The sequence below is a fragment of the Schistocerca gregaria genome, chromosome 5 (genome assembly GCF_023897955.1).
Source record: "Schistocerca gregaria isolate iqSchGreg1 chromosome 5, iqSchGreg1.2, whole genome shotgun sequence".
Classification (NCBI taxonomy): Eukaryota; Metazoa; Arthropoda; class Insecta; order Orthoptera; family Acrididae; genus Schistocerca; species Schistocerca gregaria.
This window is the reverse complement of record NC_064924.1, coordinates 223699013-223706985: the sequence shown is the minus strand read 5'-3', so window position 1 is coordinate 223706985 and position 7973 is coordinate 223699013. Positions and strand designations below refer to the sequence as shown.

The window sequence follows — 7973 nt, the reverse complement described above, 5'->3', positions numbered from 1 at the left end:
GTAAAGCTGTGAGTACCGGGCGTGAGTCGTGCTTCGGTAGCTCAGTTGGTAGAGCACTTGCCCGCGAAAGGCAAAGGTCCCGAGTTCGAGTCTCGGTCGGGCACACAGTTTTAATCTGCCAGGAAGTTTCATATCAGCGCACACTCCGCTGCAGAGTGAAAATCTCATTCTGGAAACATCCCCCAGGCTGTGGCTAAGCCATGTCTCCACAGTATCCTTTCTTTCAGGAGTGCTAGTTCTGCATGTTTGCCAGAAGAGCTTCTGTAAAGTTTGGAAGGTAGGAGACGGATACTGGCAGAAGTAAAGCTGTGAGTACCGGGCGTGAGTCTTGCTTCGGTAGCTCAGTTGGTAGAGCACTTGCCCGTGAAAGGCAAAGGTCCCGAGTTCGAGTCTCGGTCGGGCACACAGTTTTAATCTGCCAGGAAGTTTCATATCAGCGCACACTCCGCTGCAGAGTGAAAATCTCATTCTGGAAACATCCCCCAGGCTGTGGCTAAGCCATGTCTCCACAGTATCCTTTCTTTCAGGAGTGCTAGTTCTGCATGTTTGCCAGAAGAGCTTCTGTAAAGTTTGGAAGGTAGGAGACGGATACTGGCAGAAGTAAAGCTGTGAGTACCGGGCGTGAGTCGTGCTTCGGTAGCTCAGTTGGTAGAGCACTTGCCCGCGAAAGGCAAAGGTCCCGAGTTCGAGTCTCGGTCGGGCACACAGTTTTAATCTGCCAGGAAGTTTCATATCAGCGCACACTCCGCTGCAGAGTGAAAATCTCATTCTGGAAACATCCCCCAGGCTGTGGCTAAGCCATGTCTCCACAGTATCCTTTCTTTCAGGAGTGCTAGTTCTGCATGTTTGCCAGAAGAGCTTCTGTAAAGTTTGGAAGGTAGGAGACGGATACTGGCAGAAGTAAAGCTGTGAGTACCGGGCGTGAGTCGTGCTTCGGTAGCTCAGTTGGTAGAGCACTTGCCCGCGAAAGGCAAAGGTCCCGAGTTCGAGTCTCGGTCGGGCACACAGTTTTAATCTGCCAGGAAGTTTCATATCAGCGCACACTCCGCTGCAGAGTGAAAATCTCATTCTGGAAACATCCCCCAGGCTGTGGCTAAGCCATGTCTCCACAGTATCCTTTCTTTCAGGAGTGCTAGTTCTGCATGTTTGCCAGAAGAGCTTCTGTAAAGTTTGGAAGGTAGGAGACGGATACTGGCAGAAGTAAAGCTGTGAGTACCAGGCGTGAGTCGTGCTTCGGTAGCTCAGTTGGTAGAGCACTTGCCCGCGAAAGGCAAAGGTCCCGAGTTCGAGTCTCGGTCGGGCACACAGTTTTAATCTGCCAGGAAGTTTCATATCAGCGCACACTCCGCTGCAGAGTGAAAATCTCATTCTGGAAACATCCCCCAGGCTGTGGCTAAGCCATGTCTCCACAGTATCCTTTCTTTCAGGAGTGCTAGTTCTGCATGTTTGCCAGAAGAGCTTCTGTAAAGTTTGGAAGGTAGGAGACGGATACTGGCAGAAGTAAAGCTGTGAGTACCGGGCGTGAGTCGTGCTTCGGTAGCTCAGTTGGTAGAGCACTTGCCCGCGAAAGGCAAAGGTCTCGAGTTCGAGTCTCGGTCGGGCACACAGTTTTAATCTGCCAGGAAGTTTCATATCAGCGCACACTCCGCTGCAGAGTGAAAATCTCATTCTGGAAACATCCCCCAGGCTGTGGCTAAGCCATGTCTCCACAGTATCCTTTCTTTCAGGAGTGCTAGTTCTGCATGTTTGCCAGAAGAGCTTCTGTAAAGTTTGGAAGGTAGGAGACGGATACTGGCAGAAGTAAAGCTGTGAGTACCGGGCGTGAGTCGTGCTTCGGTAGCTCAGTTGGTAGAGCACTTGCCTGCGAAAGGCAAAGGTCCCGAGTTCGAGTCTCGGTCGGGCACACAGTTTTAATCTGCCAGGAAGTTTCATATCAGCGCACACTCCGCTGCAGAGTGAAAATCTCATTCTGGAAACATCCCCCAGGCTGTGGCTAAGCCATGTCTCCACAGTATCCTTTCTTTCAGGAGTGCTAGTTCTGCATGTTTGCCAGAAGAGCTTCTGTAAAGTTTGGAAGGTAGGAGACGGATACTGGCAGAAGTAAGGCTGTGAGTACCGGGCGTGAGCCGTGCTTCGGTAGCTCAGTTGGTAGAGCACTTGCCCGCGAAAGGCAAAGGTCCCGAGTTCGAGTCTCGGTCGGGCACACAGTTTTAATCTGCCAGGAAGTTTAAGTACCTGGGTGTTAAAATTACGAACAACTTCAGTTGGAAGGACCACATAGATAATATTGTCGGGAATGGGGGGCCCAAGGTTGCGTTTCATTGGCAGGACACTTAGAAGATGCAACAAGTCCACTAAAGAGACAGCTTACACTACACTCGTTCGTCCTCTGTTAGAATATTGCTGGGCGGTGTGGGATCCTTACCAGGTGGGATTGACGGAGGACATCGAGAGGGTGCAAAGAAGGGCAGCTCGTTTTGTATTATCGCGTTATAGAGGAGAGAGTGTGGCAGATATGATACACGAGTTGGGATGGAAGTCATTACAGCATAGACGTTTTTCGTCGCGGCGAGATCTTTTTACGAAATTTCAGTCACCAACTTTCTCTTCCGAATGGGAAAATATTTTGTTGAGCCCAACCTACATAGGTAGGAATGATCATCAAAATAAAATAAGAGAAATCAGAGCTCGAACAGAAAGGTTTAGGTGTTCGTTTTTCCCGCTCGCTGTTCGGGAGTGGAATAGTAGAGAGATAGTATGATTGTGGTTCGATGAACCCTCTGCCAAGCACTTAAATGTGAATTGCAGAGTAGTCATGTAGATGTAGATTGACTACTGAGTGATAAAGTAACAAAGTTATTTATTGAGCTAAGTACGTGGCAAAATATACTATACTTTGCAATAAATGCTCATAGAAGGGGCACAACGATTTGAATGTTGAATAAGAAGTTGGTCACATACTTGAAGGGGCTCCTGCTCTCAAATAATGAGAAGAGTGATCTGGTCAATCACTTGGGTCTGCACATTAAATGCTACACTTCGACTATCTAACTGCAATCGGTACTCAGAACACTAATTAAAAAGAAATAGAAAATTTTGATGTCATTTGTGACACCAAGAAGACATACTGCTGAGGGCTTCAGTACAAAAACGTGTACAAAATCCCTACAATACAGCAACAGCAAAGATACTTTACAACGATTGTCTTTAGCAGTACGAAATCGGCTAATATTAAGCAGGTGGTGCTGTGACTGAGATCTGAACTGCCAACTCTTCTAATGCACTCCGTACGCGAGACATCAGCCAACATGAATGGATTCCGTTCAGATGGCCGAGAGAGTGCACTTTCTAGCTGGCTGTGAAGTATCTCCAGGAGGGGACACAGTGTACACTTAACACGAAATATTGCACCGTTCAGTACCAGGGTTAGGTCCAGAGAGCCCTCTCTAGCGCGCACCACACTCACACTTCCCAAGTTGAGCCTTCTGCGACCTCCACCACCGTCAAAGTTCCCAGTTAATAGCGGACGCGGCAACATGTGATAGTCGTAAGACGCAAAGGTGCAGTGGAAAATTCTAGTAAACTGGCGAGCGATGTACGTCCAGCAAATGGAATCCCGTCCCGCCATTTTCGGGATAAGGCTCCCTGACGTCATAGAGCGTCATCGTGAGCTGCCCAATCAATTTCCTATGTCTACGCTGGCGCGGGAAAATAGTCCCGCCCATCGCTGCACACATAAGACCAAAATTTCGTCAAATTGTCAGCGCCAGAGAGTCACACCCAGCCTCCGCTTGCGGGAGATCAGAGTACATTACTCTCTGGTTGCGTAGGCCAAATTAGACCGAGGTGCGAGACTGTTGTAAAGCGATTACACTGGCGCCTGGCCCTTTCCTTCCCAGTCGCTTCACAGTGTATAATGGGCCGAAATGCAAGGCGCATGCACAGAACGACGGGCCGGCCGCTGTTGTCCGTGGATCCTAAAGAATTAGCAGGAAGATCGCCTCTACCATCAGTGTCCCCACCGTCCCCGCCCCCCCCCCCCCCTCCCTCCAGGTGCCCTGGCTCTGCTTCAGACCACCCAAATGATGGCTAACACTATCGCAAAGAAAACATGCAGAGTCCAACACCATGGATGATTAGAATTCTCAATTTTCATTGCATTACTCGGAATGAACCTATTCGTCCTTTCTCCCTCAGAGAAATTAAAAATGATGATAATGATGGAGAAATGAGAGGGAACAGGCCAGAAAAATCATGCAAAAGGCATGTCATCACTTAAAATATATGATGATGAGAGTTTCTGTTGGCAGTAGAGAAGAGACATCAACAGAAATAAATGGAAAAGAGTACCAAAAAGTGGAAAACTTTAAATAACTAGGCATAATAGTAACAGAAGGTAACAGGACAGCACCAGAGATTCAAGAAATGATATAATCTGGAAACAATGTTTGAGGAGCCCGCTAAACCTGCTGGGCAGAAAAGGTAATTAGGATTGTGGAAAGGGCCAAATAGGATGTGTTAAGTTCCACCTTCTAATTGTAATTTAATAACGCTTTTACAACCAAAGCGGCACATAGCCGGACCTTTACCGAATGCAACTCTTTCACGGCTGAAGGCCTCCAAACAAGAAATCTTAACAAATCAACAAGATAAAAACCCAGTTAAGATAGCAATAAAATAATTTTAAAAAATCACAGCAAGTAGATAGGATAAATATACGCAAGCTGCAATACAAATGGCTGAAGGCCACAATTAAATTTCAAAATTTTAGAATATATTACCATAGACTTTTGAAGGCAGAAGGCCACAATGTTAAAAAAAAGAAATCTTAAAAATCAAGAAGATAAAAATGCAATTAAACAGGCAAATAAAATAAATAAAAAACACATCACGGCTAAGTGGGAAGCCTTAAGGCAAAGCAGATAGAACAAACATATGCAAGGTACAATACCAATGGCTGAAGGCAACAATTAAGTTTCAAAATTTTAAAACATATTACCATAATCTTTTAAAGGCAGAAGGCCGCAATGTTTAAGCTTGAAAGATAAATTTAAGAATTAATTTTGCAAAATTTTTAAGAAAAAATAACCATAAGCCTTGAATTTTAAGTAGCTGAAAAGAGATAATTAAACACCGGTGGCATTCAGAAGCCTCGAGAGAGGTCGGTCTGCCCTCGTTCTCTTAGGTGAGACAGGTGGTGAGCCCAACTACACTCGATCCGTCGAAACCCAACCAGGGGACAGCCACGGACCGACCGACGCAACGACTTGCTTCCCATCAATCGATACACGACAACCCAAACAGGAAAAGTTACAAACGTGATAATCCACAATAGAGTATGTATTACCTGTCAAAATTATACACCATGTTGGACAGCGACAACAGGCGAGGAAAGGACACTGTCTGAAATTAAGTTAGTGGCCAGGGCAGGTAACCGGAACACTAACGGATACTAGGCAGAAAAATTCCGCTGGATCCCTTGAATTTCAGTCAACCAAAATGGTTAATTGCACTGCATGGCAGCTAAATTTCAGCAGTAGAAACACTCGGTGTTGCTCACAGGAAAACCTCCCCTACAGAAAACCACCGAAATGAACCACCGCAGCATGAATGGACGTGGCTTGGGTAGTTGAAACCACTGCTTAACTTTGACGTCCTGGATCGGTAACTACGAAGGTCGTAGCGATCGGACAGCTCCACACATGCTACGACACTGCACAGGGGCTGCCAGCGGACTCAGCCGACTGCACCGTGCGGAAGTAACTTCCCTCATCCCCAACAACCGACCGTCTCCTCCAAATGCCGACAACTTCTAAAACAGTCGCCAGAAAATAACGCCAACTACACTCACAACCCGACAAACACTGCACGAAGACTTGAACGACACCCATCAGTAACTAAACAAACACGAAGACAAATCGGGAGTCGATGCGCGCACACAAACATACATACATACACACACACACACACACACACACACGCACACACACACATACAGCCGATTCATGTACGGTCGACGAGCCAAAACGCGTTAGTCGACCGACCGACGATCCACCATGACCGTGGCCCGGCTCAAGTGATACGTGGCGGCAATGCTCGGGCGAGCCATGTCGACGCAGACCTCACTGCTGCTCCAACCCGATTGCACTATGGCCGCCGCATTGCAACTCCCGACTGGGTTCGGACTGCGCTCCAGACGCGTTCCAACTGACTGGCAGACCCGAACTCGCGATCCGAACTGGCGATCCGTACTGGCTTACGACAGATAACGACCGGGAAGTAATAGCAGTCGAGCAAAGTTACTACGAGAGGGGGTATATCGATACTCGCTGCTAGCGCCGGTCACGGTCAGGCAAGCAGCAACTCAGTGACAGTAGTAATTTAAATTAACGAAGTGAGGAGGAAGTACGTTAAAAACAGGGTTTCAAGTACATGATGGCGGGAAGACGAGCCACGCACAGCTCAATGTTATTATTCCTTGCATAATGTAGTCAAGTCCAGAAATTTTACTGGGGATGAAAAAATCCAAATACATTTGACTATATTAAGACCTGTCGTAATGTACGGATTGGAAGGCTGCGTGATGAACACAAAGGAGGAAGGATGGCTACTGAGATGGGAAAGAAAGATTTTGAGAAAGATATTTGGGGCACTGTGAGAGGAAAGAAGGTGGAGAATAGGGACAAAGCAGAACTACAGAGACTTTTTGGATGAATATTGTAGTGAAATCAAGCAAGGACGAATAAGATGGACTCGACATGTACAGTTAATGGCAGAAACTCGAAGTGTTAAGAAAATGTGTATCGGAAAGCCCAAAAGGAGAAGGAGAAGAGGAAGACACAGGAGAAGGCGGATTAAACATACGGAGGAGAACCTCAGAGCAATGGGAATCAGGAACTGGAGAAGGAAAGCGATGGACAGAGAAGAATGAAGGTAGGTGACGACGGAGGCCAAGGTTCTGCCAGGACTGTAGTCCCGAGCAGTAAGTAAATAAGTAAGTAAGTAGGCGAGTCTACGAGAGTCTAACGATGGTGAATTTTTCTAGTATTTTTTTCTTCAGCAGACTCACTTTTGTTTAAAATCTTACATCAAAGAGAAGCTGACAATTTTCAGGGGCAGTCTTTCGCAGTGAGTCGCGTTATTTTTCAAGATGTATTAAAATGTTCAAATGGGTGTGAATTGCTAAGCGACCAAACTGCTGAGGTCACCGGTCCCTAGCCTTACACACTACTTAAACTAACTTAATCTAATTTAGACTATGGACAACATACGCAACCATGCCCCTCGGGAGGGTCTGCACAATCCGTGACATGACGCCTCCAACCGCGCGACCAGTCTGCATGGCATGAATTGAAAGTGTACCAAAATGTAACAAGGTGGCAAAATAATGCTACAGTTTTACTGGCCACATACAATAGTACCAAACGTTGTCGCTGGCATGACGATGCAAAGGCTACTGTATGTGCGTCTCACGTGTCGCTATAAACAACTCCGAACATTAGGTTGCATGTTTCGTTCCGGGAATCACCCCAAAAGTTAGAAACACGGTTTCTTTTATGAACATATCCTGTCTTTTATGTGCCTGAGTTAAGACTCGGCATTAGTGAAATGCAGTTATATTACTCCAGACAGTTATCAGAGAGAATACAACGAAAATCTAAAGTATCGCTCCCCACTGCCGGCCGTGGTGGCCGCGCGGTTCTAGGCGCTTCAGTCTGGAACCGCGCGACTGCTACGGTTGCAGGTTCGAATCCTGCCTCGGGCATGGATGTGTGTGATGTTCTTATGTTAGTTAGGTTTAAGTAATTCTAAGTTCTAGGGGACTGATCACCTCAGATGTTAAGTCCATAGTGCTCAGAGCCAATTGAACCAAGCTCCTCACTGCGTTTCGTTTTCTTTCTGGAAACAAAAAAGACTTATTCTGTAAAGTTTGTCTCACCACCAGCTGTTACTTGTTTAATACTTCTGTGGCT

General features: G+C 46.6%; 1 non-coding gene across 1 annotated transcript; it reads left to right on the top strand.

The window, feature by feature from the left end:
- Positions 1–329: 329 nt before the first annotated feature.
- Trnas-uga (transfer RNA serine (anticodon UGA)) lies at positions 330–404 on the top strand. The gene has a single exon. It is a non-coding gene; the product is annotated as a tRNA-Ser (tRNA).
- Positions 405–7973: the final 7569 nt, after the last annotated feature.